Raw genomic sequence first — 18757 nt, 5'->3', positions numbered from 1 at the left:
TTATTCTGATTAGGTTCCCATTCTTGTGGTTGTACATGATATGGAGTTGCACTGGTGGTGTATTCATATATGAACATAGGAAAGTTATGTCCAACTTGTCTTTCCTAACCATCTCTGCTCCCTTCCCTTCATTTCCCTTTGTCTAATCCAATGAACTTCTATTCTTCCCTCCCCCACCTTATTGAATGTTAGCATCTGCATATCAGAGAGAACATTTGGCCTTTGCTTTGGGGGGATTGGCTTATTTTATTTAGCATGATAGTCTGCAGTTTCATCCATTTACCGGCACATGCCACAATTTCATTCTTTATAGCTGAGTAATATTACATTGTGTGTGTATACCCCATTTTCTTTATTCATTCATCTGTTAAAGGGCACCTAGGTTGGTTCTATAGCTTAGCTATTGTAAACTGAGCTGCTATAAAATTGATGTGGTTACATCACTGTGGTATGTTGATTTTAAGTTCTCTGGGTATATACCAACAAGTAGCATAACTGGGTCAAAGGGCGATTCCATTCCAAGTTTTCAGAGGAGTCTTCATACTGCTTTCCAGAGTGGTTGCACCAATATATTAAAACATTTTTTAGAAAGAGCATCTTCCATTTTTATAGCTCATTGCCTTAGTGTCTCATTTGATTCTCAACAGAAATATTTCTCTGAAATAAAATAAAGCCAGGCAGAAAATAAATGTTCAGTCATCCATGCAGGTGAAAAGGAAAGAAAGTACAATTAAAAATCACCTAACACCACAAGATCTGTAGACTGCTAGAGCCACAAAGTCATATTTATGAACTGTGAACTAGACATTCAACAGAGTTTGAGTTGGACTTTTACATGGACATTTGTGAATTTCTTGTAAAGCAGAAGGGAATTGACAGGTTTATCTCTATGTGCTCATCCTATCTCTTGCTCTTTTACACCTTCTGGATCTCAGAAATGCGGTTTTAAGTTGACAGGCAGCTCTATTTAAGAAATTGCTTAAACTTTTGAAATGTGGGATGCATATTTGTTGATGACACAGAAAATGAGGTTAGTCTTACTTGTGTCTAGCTGTAAAACAGGCTACCAAAAACTAATTTTGTTTTACTTTAAATTTTTCACAAGTGACTTATATTCCCAGCGAGAAAGATTTTTTTTGTTGTTGTTTTGCTTTTTTTTTTTTTGACGTTTCTTTTTTTTTTATTGGTTGTTCACAACATTACAAAGCTCTTGACATATCATATTTCATACATTAGATTGAAGTGGATTATGAACCCCCAATTTTACCCCAAATGCAGATTGCAGAATCACATCGGTTACACATCCACAATTTTACATAATGCCGTATTAGTAATTGTTGTATTCTGCTACCTTTCCTATCCCCTACTATCCCCCCTCCCCTCCCCTCCCATCTTCTCTCTCTACCCCATCTACTGTAATTCATTTCTCTCCTTGTTTATTTTCCCATTCCCCTCACAACCTCTTATATGTTATTTTGTATAGCAATGAGGGTCTCCCTTCATTTCCATGCAATTTCCCTTTTCTCTCTCTTTCCCTCCCATCTCATGTCTCTGTTTAAAGTTAATCTTTTCTTCCTGCTCTTTCTCCCTACTCTGTTCATAGTTGCTCTCATTATATCAAAGAAGACATTTGGTATTTGTTTTTTAGGGATTGGCTAGCTTCACTAAGCATAATCTGCTCTAGTGCCATCCATTTCCCTGCAAATTCCATGATTTTGTCATTTTTTAGTGCTGCGTAATATTCCATGGTGTATAAATGCCACATTTTTTTTTATCCATTCATCTATTGAAGGGCATCTGGGTTGGTTCCACAGTCTAGCTATTGTGAATTGTGCTGCTATGAACATCGATGTGGCAGTATCCCTGTAGCATGCTCTTTTAAGGTCTTCAGGGAATAGTCCGAGAAGGGCAATAGCAGGGTCAAATGGTGGTTCCATTCCCATCTTTCCCAGGAATCTCCAAACTGCTTTCCAAATTGGCCGCACCAATTTGCAGTCCCACCAGCAATGTACAAGTGTACCCTTTTCTCCACATCCTCGCCAGCACTTGTTGTTGTTTGACTTCATAGTGGCTGCCAATCTTACTGGAGTGAGATGGTATCTTAGGGTGGTTTTGATTTGCATTTCTCTGACTGCTAGCGATGGTGAGCATTTTTTCATGTACTTGTTGATTGATTGTATATCCTCCTCTGAGAAGTGTCTGTTCAGGTCCTTGGCCCATTTGTTGATTGGGTTATTTGTTTTCTTATTCTCTAATTTTTTGAGTTCTTTGTATACTCTGGATATTAGGGCTCTATCTGAAGTGTGAGGAGTAAAAATTTGTTCCCAGGATGTAGGCTCCCTATTTACCTCTCTTATTGTTTCTCTTGCTGAGAAAAAACTTTTTAGTTTAAGTAAGTCCCATTTGTTGATTCTTGTTATTAACTCTTGTGCTATGGGTGTCCTATTAAGGAATTTGGAGCCCGACCCCACAATATGTAGATCGGAGCCAACTTTTTCTTCTGTCAGACGCAGAGTTTCTGATTTTGATATCAAGCTCCTTGATTCATTTTGAGTTAACTTTTATGCATGGGGAGAGAAAGGGATTCAGTTTCATTTTGTTGCATATGGATTTCCAGTTTTCCCAACACCATTTGTTGAAGATGCTATCCTTCCTCCATTGCATGTTTTTAGCTCCTTTATCAAATATAAGATAGTTGTAGCTTTGTGGATTAGTCTCTGTGTCCTCTATTCTATACCATTGGTCCACCCGCCTGTTTTGGTACCAGTACCATGCTGTTTTTGTCACTATTGCTCTGTAATATAGTTTGAAATCTGGTATCGCTATACCGCCTGATTCACACTTCCTGCTTAGAATTGCTTTTGCTATTCTGGGTCTTTTATTTTTCCATATGAATTTCATGATTGCTTTATCTATTTCTACAAGAAATGCTGTTGGGATTTTGATTGGCATTGCATTAAACCTATAGAGAACTTTTGGTAATATCGCCATTTTGATGATGTTAGTTCTGCCTATCCATGAACAGGGTATATTTTTCCATCTAAGATCTTCTACTTCTCTCTTTAGGGTTCTGTAGTTTTCATTGTATAAATCTTTCACCTCTTTTGTTAGGTTGATTCCCAAGTATTTTTTTTTTTTTTGAGGATATTGTGAATGGAGTGTTTTTCCTCATTTCCGTTTCAGAAGTTTTGTCGCTGATATACAGAAATGCCTTTGATTTATGTGTGTTGATTTTATATCCTGCCACTTTGCTGAATTCATTTATTAGTTCTAGTAGTTTCTTTGTAGACTCTTTTGGGTCTTCTAGGTATAGAATCATGTCGTCCGCAAATAGTGATAATTTAAGTTCTTCTTTTCCTATTTTTATGCCTTTAATTTCTTTTGTCTGTCTAATTGCTCTGGCTAGTATTTCAAGGACTAAATTAAATAGAAGTGGTGAGAGAGGGCATCCCTGTCTTGTTCCAGATTTTAGAGGGAATGCCTTCAACTTTTGTCCATTCAGAATGATGCTAACCTGAGGCTTAGCATAGATAGCTTTTACAATGTCAAGGTAAGTTCCTGTTATCCCTAGTTTTTCTAATGTTTTGAACATAAAGGGATGCTGTACTTTGTCAAATGCTTTCTCTGCGTCTATCGAGATGATCCTATGGTTCTTATCTTTAAGTCTATTGATGTGGTGAATAACATTTATTGATTTCCGTATATTGAACCATCCTTGCATCCCCTACTTGATCATGGTGCACAATTTTTTTGATGTGTTTTTGTATTCGATTCGCCAGAATTTTATTGAGGATTTTGCATCTAGGTTCATTAGAGATATTGGTCTGTAGTTTTCTTTCTTTGAGGTGTCTTTGTCTGGTTTCGGAATCAGGGTGATGTTGGCCTCATAGAATGAATTTGGAAGAGCTCCCTCTTTTTCTATTTCCTGAAATAACTTAAAAAGTATTGGTATTAATTCTTCTTTAAAGGTTTTGTAAAACTCCGCTGTATACCCATCCGGTCCTGGGCTTTTCTTGGTTGGTAGTCTTTTGATTGCTTCTTCAATTTCATCCATTGATATTGGTCTGTTCAAATTGTGTGTATCCTCCTGACTCAGTCTGGGCAAATCATATGACTTAAGAAATTTATCGATGTCTTCACTATCTTCTATTTTATTGGAATATAGGTTTTCAAAATAATTTCTAATTGTCTTCTGTATTTCTGTAGCATCTGTTGTGATATTGCCTTTTTCATCCCGTATGTTAGTAATTTGAGTTCTCTCTCTTCTTCTCTTCGTTAGCATGGCTAAAGGTCTGTCGATCATATTTATTTTTTCGAAGAACCAACTTTTAGTTTTGTTAATTTTTTCAATAGTTTCTTTTCTTTCAATTTCATTGATTTCCACTCTGATTTTAATTATTTCTTGCCTTCTGCTACATTTGCTGTTGTTTTGCTCTTCCTTTTCTAGGGCTTTGAGATGAAGTGTGAGCTCATTTATTTGTTGGTTTTTTCTGTTTTTGAGGAATGACCACCAGGCGATGAATTTCCCTCTTAAAACTGCTTTCATTGTGTCCCAAGGATTCCAATATGTTGTGTCTGTATTTTCATTTATCTCTAAGAATTTTTTGATTTCCTCCTTTATGTCTTCTGTAACCCATTGATCATTCAGTAACATATTGTTCATTTTCCATGTGATATAGGATTTTTCCTTCCTTCTTTTATCATTGATTTCCAGTTTCATTCCATTATGATCAGATAAAATGCATGGTATTATCTCCACCCCTTTATATTTACTGAGGGTTGCCCTATGGCATAATATATGGTCTATTTTTGAGAAGGATCCATGTGCTGCTGAGAAAAAAGTATATCCATTTGATGATGGTTAATATATTCTATATATGTCAGTTAAGTCTAGGTTATTGATTGTGGTATTGAGTTCTATAGTTTCTTTATTCAACTTTTGTTTGGAGGATCTGTCCAATGGTGAGAGAGGTGTGTTGAAGTCACCCATAATTATTGTGTTGTGGTCTATTTGATTCTTGAACTTGAGGAGAATTTGTTTTATGAATGTCGCAGCACCATTATTTGGTGCATAAATATTGATAATTGTTATGTCTTGTTGGTGAATGGTTCCTTTTAACAGTGTATAATGTCCTTCCTTATCCCTTTTTATTAACTTAGTCTTGAAGTCGATTTTATTCGATATGAGGATAGCCACCCCTGCTTGCTTACGAGGACCATGTGCATGGTATATTTTTTCCCATCCTTTCACCTTCAGCCTGTGTATGTCTTTTCCAATCAGATGTGTCTCCTGGAGGCCACATATTGTTGGATTTGTTTTTTTAATCCATGATACCAGCCTATGTCGCTTTATTGGAGAGTTTAAGCCATTAACATTCAGAATTACTATTGATATATGGTTTGTACTTCCAGCCATGTTTGATTATTTATCCTTTTTTTAAAAAATTTAGTTTGTTTCTCCATGATTATCTTTCCCCTCGCCCTTCTTCTTTACCGAGGCACTTCCCACTGATGGTTTTGGTTATTGTTTTTCATTTCTTCCTCGTGTAGTGTTTTGCTCAAAATGCTTTGCAATGCTGGTTTTCTGCTGCAAATTCTTTTAAATTAAATTTTGTTTATCATGAAAGATTTTTATTTCGTTGTCGTACCTGAAGCTTAATTTTGCTGGATACAGAATTCTTGGTTGGCATCCATTGTCTTTCAGTGTTTGAAATACATTGTTCCATGGCCTTCTTGCTTTCAGCGTCTGTGATGAAAAATCCATTGTTAACCTTATTGGTTTACCCCTGAATGTAATCTGTCTCCTTTCTCTTGTAGCTTTTAATATTTTCTCTTTGTTCTGTATATTGGATATCTTCATAACAATGTGTCTTGGCGTTGGTCTACTGTGATTTTGTGTGCTCAGTGTCCTGTATGCATCTTCAATTTGTATATCTGTTTCCTTTTTTATTTCTGGAAAGTTTTCTGTAATTATTTCATTCAGCAGGTTACTCATTCCCTTGGTTTGAATCTCTGTACCTTCTTGTATCCCGATGACTCGTAAGTTTGGTTTTTTTATGTTATCCCATAACTCTTGGATGTTTTTCTCGTGATTTTTTACCAGCCTTTCTGAGTTGGCTAGACTCTTTTCAAGATGATATATTTTGTCTTCATTATCCGACGTTCTGGCTTCTATTTGCTCCACTCTGTAAGTGATAGTCTGAATTGAGTTTTTAATTTGGTTTATCATTTCCTTCATTTCTAGAATTATTGTTTGTTTATTTTTTATAATCTCTATCTCCTGATAAAGATGCTTAACTTCTTCTTTTATCTGTTTATGTAATTCATTCTCAATGTGTTCTTTAGCTGCTTGAATTTGCTGTCTTGTATCCTCTTTAAGGTTCTATTCCATCTGTCTAAGGTGTTCCTTGAGTTCTTTATATGACCATTTTTCTGATGACTCTAGGTCCTCCTGAATATTTAGGCTGTCCTGCATTGTTTGTACTCCTTTTCTTCCTTGCTTTTTGAAGCTGCTCATGTTACTTCTTGTTCTGTTTGACTGCTGAGTTACTGTTTACTCCTATAAATTTATTTGATGCTTGGGAGGAAAGGTATTAGAAGGGAAGGGAAGAAGTCACTAAAGAGAATGAGAGTAAGCAGGTAGAATTCAAGGAAGGGGGAATAAGAAAATTGAAAAGAAATGAAAAGACAAAAGAAGAAGAAAAAATAGGAAATAAAAAAAGAAAAAAAATTTTTAAATAATAATACAAAAAATTAAAATTAAAATTAGAAGAAAAAAAATTTTTTTTAAATTGTAAAAAAAATTTTTAAAAAACAACAAGAAAGAAAAATGAAAATGAAAGAAAAAACCCAAATCAAAAAAAAGAGAAAAAAAAATTAATAAATGCAGTCTTAGAGTTTGATTAACCTCTCTTCCAGTAGGTGGCGCTGTGCCCACCAGGCCAAGTTTCTCCTGTCAATATGTGGGAACCAATCACTGTGCAGCAGCTCCTCCTCCCAGACTGGGCGAGTCTCCAATCCTGAGTGCCTAGGGCCTCCTCTTGTGTCTAGTCACTTCCCCACTTTTCCTCTAGCCAGGCCTCTCTCACGGGTGCCGCTCACCACAATACTGGCTACACGCCAGGTCTGCTGCTCCCGGGAGCCCTGTTTTCATGAACGACTGGGCACACTCTCCCAGTTTGCCATTCCCTCAGACCCTAAGTTTGTAGAGCTTGGGGCTGAAAATCCTCAGCGAATTTTACTTGCCCTCCGGTAGCCACGCCCCCAGTAGCTGGTGCAAGAGACCTCAGTTGTCAGCACTGGTGGGAGCGGTAGCCGGGAGTACCGCGCCACAGGTCCCACGCCACGTCTGATTCCCTCGGTCTGGCTGTCGCGCTCACGGGAGAGCTGGGAGGGGCCCTTAAGTTTTCCCTGATGTGTGGAGAGGGAAGGCTAGGGAATTACACACCTGTAGCCGCAGGTTTCAATGAAGTTATCTCCTCCGCCGCAGTCTGGTGACATCAGTTCTCTGCCATGGTGGTATCTCTTGCAAATGGCGACAGTTCATTTCCCTTTGCCGGGTGACCAATGCAACGGGTGGGTCCTTACTGTCTCTCCCAAGCCCCGTTTCAAACCTGTGGCCACTACCTATGACGGCTTGGTTGGCATTTACCTCCGTAGGATCAGAAGGGCCGACCAGTTGTTTCAGCCAGATGGATTAGTGCTGAGTCACAGCTGTTTGTCTGCGGGAAGCAGGCAAAGGGGAGCTTGAATTCAGCCGCTCCGGGCTCAGTGTGTGTTCTGAGAGGCCCAGACTGTTCGCCCCAGATCCACGTCAGTTCAGCATTGCCTAGTGATCCTGAGCAAACAGAATTTAGATTGTTTACGACTCCCTATGCCCGCACAGCTGAAGAGGTCAGAGACTTGATCTCTCTGCGCCCGCTGCCATGTTCCTAGGTTCGCTTTTTTGTTTTTGTTTTGGCACAAGGGATTAAATCCAGAGGCACTTAACCACTGAGTCACATCCCCAGCCCTTTTTATATTTAAGTCAGTATCTCACTAAGTTGCTTGCTCACTAAGTTGCTTACGGTCTCACTTAGTTGCTTATGGCCTCACTAAGTTCCTGAGGCTGGCTTTGAACTTGTGATCCTCTTGCCTCAGCCTTTGCAACTGCTGCATTACAGGCATGTACCACCGTGCCCAGCAAAAGCTCTTATCATCTGTATTATTTGTGGCTTAGAATTAATAAATTAGGCCTGCAACCTGCAGTGAAGAGTGGGTCAAAGGTTGGGGGTGTAGCTCAGTATTAGAGCCAGTACTTAGCATGCACAAGCCCTGGGTTCTATACCCCAGAACTGGGAAAAAAAAAAAAAAAAAAAAGTCACAATATGGTCCACTGCACACTGTAGTCAACAGAGTTGAAATTTACTGTGCAGTTGTGCTATCCAGGGCTCACTGAGCTTGAGCTTGGGTGCCCTTAAGGAGACAGATCCACAACTGGAATATAATAAAAGGCAGAGCTTCCATTATTCATTATTCACAAAGACTTGAGGATACACAGAGGAGTGCAGAAGTTATGGCCAGCAGAAGGGTTGGGGAGCATTCCTTGTTAACCTTTAGGATGAGCAGACTACCAACCAGTGACAAAACAGATTCAAGGGATGGTATGCTCAAAATCTCTTAATTTGGAACTTGAGGGAACAAAGAATGTACATAGTAAAACATGTACTGCTCTATCAGTTATAATTTCTTAAACACTTGATTGCCCCTTATAAATGATTAAACCTGTTTTCAGGATTAAGAAACATTTTCTACAAATGCAGCTCAACTGTCAGCACACACACGAAATCTAAAGCATATTTCATTCAAGTATCTCAACAAGTATCATTGAAAGGATTCTACAATTCTGCCTTGGTGTTTTTAGTAAGGGCAAGCTGATGGACTTGATCCATAGGTGCAAATTATAACCCTGTATAGACAAACTGGGAAGAGGGTAACCCAGCCCAAATCTATCTGCTATTGGCAAAGAGTATCCTCTGTGCATGCCTAGTGAGGTGGGACATTTCCCACAGCACACAATGCAGAAAGTTTAGAGGCTAATTCAGTCCTCACAACCACCAGGCAGGTAGCAGGTAGCATGAATATCCCCATTTCTCAGATGAGGAAGTCAGTTCCCAAAAGATTATAACACAGTCAAGTGGTCAAGATTCAAACCTAAACCATCTGGCTGTAGAGACCACATTTCTGACCACTGGGCTTCACTATGCTTATGAAATAGTCTTACTGTGAGCTAGCTAGGAACTGAGGGCTATTTCAGGGGCCCTAGGCCCATAAGGCTCTCTGGCATACAGTGCTGTAGAGACAGTAAACATGTTAATGCTTATCCCCTGGGTTTAGCACTAACAGGTTGTTGGTGATTTTGGCAGAAGTTTTTTCTAGAGTTGTAGTTGGGTGTCAGACTGCAGTGAACAGTGAGAAATGAATTTCAGGTGTGGGAGTAGAATGTGAATGGGTCACCAAGGAGAGAGGTCAGGGTTTCAGCTGGGAACAACTTTGCCAACTTGTAGCAATCTGAGCTAATGTAGGTCAGGGGGAAAGGGCCAGCAGAAAAGGAGAACTTGAACATGCAGGAGAGGGTGAGTTTGGGTGGACTGTGGCCCCCAAGGTTGTAAGAGGGGATTTTCATTCACTGGACACTTAGGACAAGAGGCAGGTCATCTGTGAGGCATGGCTTGAGAAAGTGCTGGTGTAATAGCATTGATGTTGGAATGAGTATTAACTACAAACCTTATTCCAGTCCTGCTAGTCAAATTCTTTATTGTTTTTGTTTGTTTGCAGTGCTAGGGAATGGAACCTAGGATCTTGCCCATTGTAGGCAAGCTCTCTAACACTAAGCTTCCTCTCCAGCCAACCTTTTTTAAAAAATAAAATAATAATAAACAATCATGCTCTCTTTCCAGATCTCTTCTTTGGCTTCTGTGGCTCGTAAGGTTAGTGGCTTCAGAATACTCTAGGCATCCCTTTCTCTGCTTGTCTTTTATGTTCCCAGGGAGGAGGAACTTTGTTGGCTTCTATTCAACAGTTGCTACCTGGCTTCTTTAATTTTGCTCTAGTATACCTACTTCCGTGTGCTTCTAGGAGGCTGTACCTTTCTACAGCCATAGAGTGCTGATGACAGTTATGTACCACCATGATAACTCCACTCTTTTGCCTCTGACAGTTTATTGGTTGAGGAGGGTCATGTGACCTGACCACAGGTCACCAACAAGAAGGAGTTCAAGCCTGCTAGGGGAGATTTTGCGAAAGGCTTTTCCTCTTGAAGATATATAGATATGTCTTTTTCTTTGTTTCTTTTAGAAGTGTCATAGGCTGCTCGGAAATGCAGCAGCCATCTTAGAACTATCAAGGAATTCTGCCTTAAAAGTCAAAATATAGAGGACAGTAGATGAGAGAAATGGAACAAATCCAGGCCCTTTCATTTTAGAGTCACCGAGTTAGCCAGTCACAAGTCTCTGGTTTTCTTTCTTTCCTTCCCCCTGGCCCCTACTTTGGTGCTGGGCATTGAACCCAAGTGTGCTTTACTATGGAGCTATACCCCCCCCCCCAGTCCTTTTTCATTTTGAGATAGGACCTAAGTTGCTGAGGCTACCTTGAACTTAAAATCCTGACTTGAGTCTCCCCAGGCTGGAATTAAAGGTGAGCACCACCATGCCTGACAAAGCCTTTGATTTTTGAACTAGGTGAGAAGATGTCCATTTATACTGCTTTTATTGGGGATGTTTTACCTGTTCATTAACAAGTAAAAGCATCCCTGCTACCATCCCAGGGTTCCATCCTCAGCCCAGTGCTCAGTGTAGTCACTCACCCTTATCTATGGCCCAACCTCCACCTATATGCCATGACTTCCAATCTTTAGCATACACCACTCCCAAGCTCCAATATACAGATCAAGCCACCTACTGGCCTCTTCACCTTGATTTGCCACAGACATTGTAACATCACCTGCCGTTAATTTAAAGGATGTTATGTCCCATTGGTGAACCATCCTTTCCAGCTTGTCCTTCTCTATTCAAATCTCATGAAAGGAACCATCATCCACCCAGTGTCCCAAAACTGAAACTTGAAAATTATCCTAGACCTGTCCCTCTTTATTCTCTATATGCAGCTGATCTTCAAGCCCCACTTAATAAAACTCTCTTCTCTCCAACTTTGTGCATTATTCAAAGCCCTGTTGTTCCTCATTTGCATTCTTGCAAGAATCACTGATTTGAGCATGTATTCTGTTCTCCCTGACTACATAAATGTTCCCAAGCTTACTGTGACTGTGAAATGTCTTTTTCTCATCGAAACACATTCAGAAATCCCAGTTACTCTGGAGCACTTTCCTCAAATGGAGAGATTTTCTCCCAACTCTACACAGGATTTGGAAATAGCCCTTCTAAATACTTAGAAAAGGCATTACTTTGTCTATTTAACTTGAGTCTAGGATACTAGAAAACTTCTCCAAATCTGCACTAGCAAGGAGGAGAACTCAGAGCTCCAGTCGTTAAACTACTTATTGTCTTCTCTCAGTCTCTGAAAAGATTTACTAGCCCTTGACTTAACTGTATGGTAACATGTTTCTTGTGATAATCATTCAGTGGGCCCAAATCTTGTGCTCTTAATAGCAGTTTCATTTGTTAAAAAAGACAGAGACTTGTGTTGCATAAAAAAGCAAGACCTAACTATATTCCATCTACAACAAACTCACCCTAAATATAAGGACAAAACTTAAGTTGTAAAATGATGGAAAAGATGTATCATGAAAACACTAATTTTTTAAAAAGCTGCAGTGGTTACATTATTATCAGATGAAGTCAATTTCAGGACAAGAAATTGCAGGGAAAAAAAGAGTGGTATACAATAATATGAGTCAATTTACTAGAAAGAAACATTCTTAAATGTACATGCATCTAAAAACAGAACTTCAAAACACGTAAAGCAAAACTTGATAAAACTGAAAGGAGAAATGGAGCCACAATGACAGTTGGGAGATTTCAATTCTGTCTCAGTCATCAATGGAACAAGTAGGTAGACAATCAGTGAGGCTATAAGAGACCTAATGGACTTAATTGACCTAACTGAATCCTATCCTATCTGATCCTATCCTATCCTTATAAAATACATATAAAACATTCACCACGATAGATCATATACTGGGCCATAAAAACAGATAAATTTTTAAAAGGAATGAAAATGCAAATAAACATCAAAATTTGTGGGTGAATCTATAGTGCACAGAAGAAAATTTATAGCATTGAGTGCTTATATTAAAAAAGGAAAAAAGTCTTAGATAAGTGATTGAAGTTTTCCCTTTAAGAAAGTAGGAAAAGAATTGTAAGTTAAACTCAGTGCAGCAGAAAGAAAGAAATAATAAAGATGAAGTATGAATCAATGAAATTAAGAAAATAAAAATAATAGATGAAAGCCAATAAACCAAAATCTATATCCATTCAGCTCAACAACAACAAAAGGAAAACCCAATTATCAAATGGATAAAGAACTTGAATAGATATCTCTCCAAAGGAAACACACACATGTCCAACAAGCTCATGAAAAGATGCTCAAAAATCAATAATTAGGGAAATGCAAGTCAAAACCACAGTAGGATACCACTTCACACTCATGAGAGTAGGTATTATCAAAAGCTACCAAAACAAACAAAAGAAAAAAAACAGAAAATCGCAGGTGTTGGTGAGAATGTGGAAAAATTGGAGTCCTTATGCATCTCTGGTAGGAATGTAAAATAATGCAGCCATTGTGGAAAACAGTATGGTGATTCCTCAAAAAAAAAATTAAACTTAGAATGACCATATTATCAAACTTAAAAAGGAAGGAAATTCTGTCCCATATTACAACATGAATAAACTTCACATTAGGTTAAATGAAATAAACCAGTCACAAAAAGACAAATGATGTATAGTTCCACTTATATGAGGAACTTAGAGTAGTCAAATTCTTAGATTTAGAAAATTCTGCCAGGAGCTGGGGAGAAAATGAATGGGCAGTCACAGAATACAAGGTCAACATACAAAAATTGATTGTATTATCATATACTAGCAAGAAATATTTGAAGATTGAATGTCTTTAAAGTAACATTTAAATAGCCCCTCCTTTGAAAAGTCCTCAAAGTTCTTAGTACAAATCTAATAAAATATGGGCAAGAACTATATACTGAAAACCATAAATCTTGATATGAGGAAAAAAAAGACCTAAAAAAATAGAAAGAGATACTGTTTTTCATGAATTTGTAAAGCTCAGGTTTATTAAGGTGTCTATCCCCTCCAGTCTTTTCTATCCATTTCTGCTGGCTCGGATCCCCCCTGGCCCCCGGGGCTTGGTGCCGGCCCTGGTTTCTTGTTGTGCACGTCAAAGAGGCCAGCTCCCAAGGCCTTGAAAGATTTGTGGTGTCTGTTTTCATATTCAGCCTATAACAGTCATGTGGGAACGTCCTGACCTGCTTGGGTCTGATAAGGTTCCTGGTTGAAGGCTTAGTATGAGTCGACAAGGACCACCTGCCCCCCTCCGTCCTTGCTTCTGCCTACCAGTAACTTTCCATTCTGTCTGAAAGAAATATATAAGTATGAGCTGAGATAATAAAGAGACTCCCCCTGGATGAAGAACCTTGGTGCCTGTGAATTCTTTTAACCCCGACGTCTCCCGCCGGACTCGGTCCATTTCTGCCGGACGCGGCACATTTCCAATCCTATCAAAACTTCTGCAGAATTTTTTGTAGAAATCGATAAGCTAATTCTAAATTTTATATGTAAAAGCAAATGAACTAGCATAGCTGGAGTCATTTTGAACAACAAAGTTTGAAGAGCCCCACTATTGCACCTGATTTCAACACTTAACTATAAATCTACAATAATGAAGACATGGTGGAGAAGAAACACATGTATAGACAAGTTGAGCCAAATAGAGTCAAGAAATAGACCCACACATACATGGCGAATTGATTTTTAACAAATGTGAAAAGAGGCAGTTCAATGGAGAAAGGATACTTCTTTCAATGACTGGGTGCTGGAATAATAATCCATATACAAAAAAAAATGAACTTCAATTCATATTTCTTACCCTATACAAAAACTATTTCAATATCACACAGTGTCACATAGATCTGTGCAATTTTTACATTTTTATGTATCAGTTTTAAAAAAACAAATTTAAAAACTAACACAAAATAGATCATAAACCCAATGTGATACCTAAAACTAAAATCTTCTAGAAGAAAACATAAGGGGATATCTATTAGCAAGCTCCTAACCCCTCATATCTGTGAGATAAGATTATGGGATTATTGTAAGAAGAAATAAGAAAGCTCAATGAAGGTGGCTAACATTAACAGTCCCTGTTTGTCTCATAAATATTGGTTGCTTTGTCGTGGCCTTCTCCACCTCATGATGGATCCTAAAATAATTTATTACAGCTAATTTTACAAAAGCCAATTGAAGTATTAAGTGTCCATAAATGAACTGAACACCAAGACTTGGGTGGCCATCCATTCAGTAGAGCATTTTCATTAGGTTTCTTATTTCCCACCAGAAATGAAGGTAGCCCTGCCATCTGCTCAGTGCTTTTGAAACACAGGGACTGCTCAGTGCCTGAGATTGAGTACATTCCAAGTCTCAGAAACTGAATACAGTCTTCAGAACTTAACTGCTTGATTTTATCAGAAACTGTATGACACATAGTTCAAAGTCATACTCTTGGCCTTTCTTTAGCATTGTTTCCAAGGTGAGACAGCTCATATGAGAGGTGGATAAAGAACCCCTGATCTTGGCTCCCAGGGATCATCTTCATTGGGCTGTTGACACATGCCTTCATCTGACATAGAACAACCTGTGGAAAACTCTTGTAGAATCCATTATTAAACTTAGTGAAAGTATGTTGTTGAATACACTGTAAACCTGAATTTAAGTTTATTTAAACTATACAGACCCCCCAAAATCAAATACCTTCACTGCCATCAGCTCTGAAGAGCTGCTGCAATAATGCAAAATTTCCACTAGGAGGAGCCAGAGCACCAATGACAATATTACAAGTTTGCCTCCTTTCTAGATTGTAAAACGTTTGTAAAATGTTTTCCAGCATGTATAGAACATATGTAACTAAAAGCTATCAGTTAAATATTTTGTGTAATTTAGAATGGGTATATAAAATTTTAAAATTACACTCTACATTTTGACAATAATTTCAAAACTGAAGAATCCAGTTTGAACCCAGGAGAATTTTCCTAAATAGAAAGCCGACAGGGCCCTGAGTGGTAGCACATTCCTGTAATCTCAGTGGCTCTGGAGGCTGAGGCAGGAAGATCACAAGTTCAAAACCAGCCTCAGCAAAAGCAAGGAGCTAAGCAATTCAAGTGAGACCCTGTCTCTAAGTAAAATACAAAATAGGGCTGGGGATGTGGCTCAGTGGCCGAGTGCCCCTGAGTTCAATCCCTCATACCCACCCCACCCAACCCCACCCAAAAAAAAACTTGACATGAAAGTGTTAGAAGTGGAAAGTGTACATTCGGGAAGTAGAAAGTGTTCGATTGGGTTTTTTGGTATTAGTTTTAGGCCTTCCCTATGCTCTCCGGGCTAGTTTCAAACTCCTGGACTTGAGTGATCTTTCTGCCTTAACTCCTGAGTGCTGAAACTACAAGGGTACACCCTTCACACCTGGTTTTGTTTCATTTTTCTCTTTTTGGTACCAGGAATTGAACCCAGGGACACATAACCACTGAGCCACATCACCAGCCCACTTTATTTTTTACTTTGAGACAGGGTCTCCTTAAGTTGCTCGTTAAGTTGCTCGTTAATTGCTGAGGCTGGCTTTAAACTTGTGATCCTCCTGCCTCAGCCTCCTGAGCCACTGGGGTTACAGTGTGCACCACCCCAGCCGGCATACCTGGCAAGTTTTAAAGTTAATTCTTTGAGACATAGATACAGCTCAGAGGCATTCTCTGTGATTTTCTCCCTGACACTCTTTCTGCACAAAACCATTATGTATACATAAGACCCAGAGTTCAATCCCAGTATGGCAAAAAATAATGATTCTTTGGGTAAAATGTATTGTTTGCTTGTTTTCTGGGTGCAAAGAAAGAAAAAGCTGTATTTTATTCACTAAACCTACCTGGTATTTATTTGCCTTTAAATGTTAGTCATAAACCACACTCAAAGATCAGGACTCTTGAGCATGCATATCTAGCAGGAGCAAGACAGAAAGACGGTGGAGCCCTGGTAGTGATGCCACAGGGAGGGAGGTGATAAATCCCAGAAGTCAGAACTGAGAGGAAGAAAGGAACTGAGTGGCTTGTCCCTGTAACCCTGGGGAAGCAGTTTAATGAGGAAACAACACCCTCAGGTGCAGTGTGAGAAACAAAGAAGTTGGAATTAAAAAAGCTTTTCTGAGAAGAAAAATGGAGGAGAAGCATCAGATGAATGCTATAGATTTTGTAAACGTGAAACCTGGGCAGTGACACCATGGAATTATAATCCTACTTTCACCAACTAGAAGCAAAGCATGACTTTAATATGATTCTAGTTAAGTAATGATTAGGTTTCTCTCCTAGGCAAGGGGGTTAAGCAGACACAGAGCTTGGAGCAATAGGTGCCAAATAGGAGTCTATGAGACCAAGGTCATTTTCTCCTGGCCTCTTAGATAAGGAGACATCAGCAGGGCCTTCTATGAGGCAGTCAGTCCTGAAGGGGTTCTGGTTTGGTTCTGTTCTCTTTTGGTGATTCTGATTGCAGAATAACTTACCTAAAGAAAAGGACTCTAATTATGAGCTGTAATGTTCAGTTTTTCTCAGAGTGACCAGACCTGTTCCCCCAATAAGAGCGAGCTGCATTAAAACCTCAGAAGTTCCCTCCTACACGATTTGTCAATTTCTCACTCCACAGATCAGCTTATTGGGGTTTGAACTATATACACAATACACATTTAAAGGGCTCTTCTGTGCCTGCTTCTCTAACTTGACGTGGTGTTTGTGACCTTTACCCAGGTTGTTGAGGGAGGTTGAGGTTCAACCTTGTTGTGCATAGTATTCCACCAGAGCTTTTCCATTTTGGGTACTCTCCGTTCTATGTTGGGGTTGTTTATGGATGATATGAACATTCTTCTTCTTTCTTTGGGTGAACATTGGTATATATCTCTGTTGGGTATTTCCTGGGAGTAGAGCTCTAGGTCATAGAAGATGTAGGTTCAGGTATTCCATAATAAAATAATAATTATCCAAATGACTAAATATTTAAATTGTTGAAATAGTACAATGAATATTTAAATTCTATCAATCATCTAAAAAATCAAATTACCATTTAAATACTAAAAGAATATTCGAAATGTTTGGATAAATAAGTAAATATAATTATTTGTTATAATTTTATTAATATGATTTCTTAACAACTTGAAACTTCCCAATTTTTCCTTTTTATCCATTCTGATGGGTATACAGTGGTATTCCATTGTGGTTTAATATTTTCTTCCTATCCTTTGCCCATATTCCTATTGAGTTGTTTGCCTTCTCCTTATTAATTTGTAGGAGCTCTTCACATATACTGATACTCTCCTAAAACATTTTTACAGAGCTATAAATGCTAATGCATGATGCCAGGAGAACCCAATGGTTTTGTGCAGACAGACTTTCAGGGAGAAAATAATAGAGAATGAGCCCTCAGTCAATGGCAAGTGGGCTTCCCTGGACTGTGACTGAAAAAGACCAGCAGATACTAACACCATTGCTAGGAGGAATTCCAAGAAGCAAGGGCATAAGTTAAACTCGATCAAAAGAATATCTGACTTAGTGCTTTACTGGACAACTTTTGAAGCATCTTCCAAAGAAAGCTTTGGAGAGCAAGTTCTAGAATGGAGCATTTCTTCGATTTGAATTAGTATTCAAATTAGCATTTAAATACTTAAAGAATTTGAATGTTAAGATAATTCAGATATATTTCAACATTGTATTATTTCAATAATTTACATATTCAGTCATTTGAACCATTATAATTTTTATTATAAAATAACAAATTATCATTTTAATATTAAATAGTTTCAGCTTAATTATAGAACTACTAGCATACACTGGTATCAATATTGTGGGAACCTTACTTGTCAGTGTCTATTAACCTGAATCTACATATTTATGACCCAGAGCTCTACCTCTAGAAAATATCCAACATGATTGATTAGCTTAGCAAGAAGGGTTCAGATATGGATAATGACTTCCTATAAAATGAGTCCCACCTGGCACTCAACACCATTTGGCATGGCTTCTTTGTTGGAAACAATCACTGTGATTCAGCTCGCTCTTCACACTGGTGAATTTATAAAGAAAGTAAGTATCGGCCATTATTGCCAAGAGTTAGGGCTTTTCCATTTAGCCTGTGTGATATACTCAAGAAAGCTGGAGGTTTTCTTAAGTGGTGACCCCTCTGACTCAGGTTTCAGTGCCTGTGTTTGTAGCTCCTGGGAGGCTGTCCCATGAGTCCTCTTACTCACAGCCATGGAAGAGTTAAGGACAGGGCAGTTACTCACCTGAGTGGTCCCTGGAAGATCTTCTCTCCCCAAGTGGGTAAGACAGCAGTCTAGAGAATAGATTTCATGAGAACCACTGGCACCCCGAGATCAGTCTAACCTGCTCTAAACTAGCCCAGCACAAACTAGTTTTGCATTTTGTGTCCAGCATAATTTGTGATGACTATCTGAAACTGCCACATAAATTACACACATGTCACATTCCAAGAAAGGTCTCATT

Source organism: Spermophilus citellus, assembly GCF_964194105.1.
Source record: "Spermophilus citellus genome assembly, chromosome: 12".
NCBI classification, from domain to species: Eukaryota; Metazoa; Chordata; class Mammalia; order Rodentia; family Sciuridae; genus Spermophilus; species Spermophilus citellus.
Note: the sequence above shows the minus strand (reverse complement) of the source record.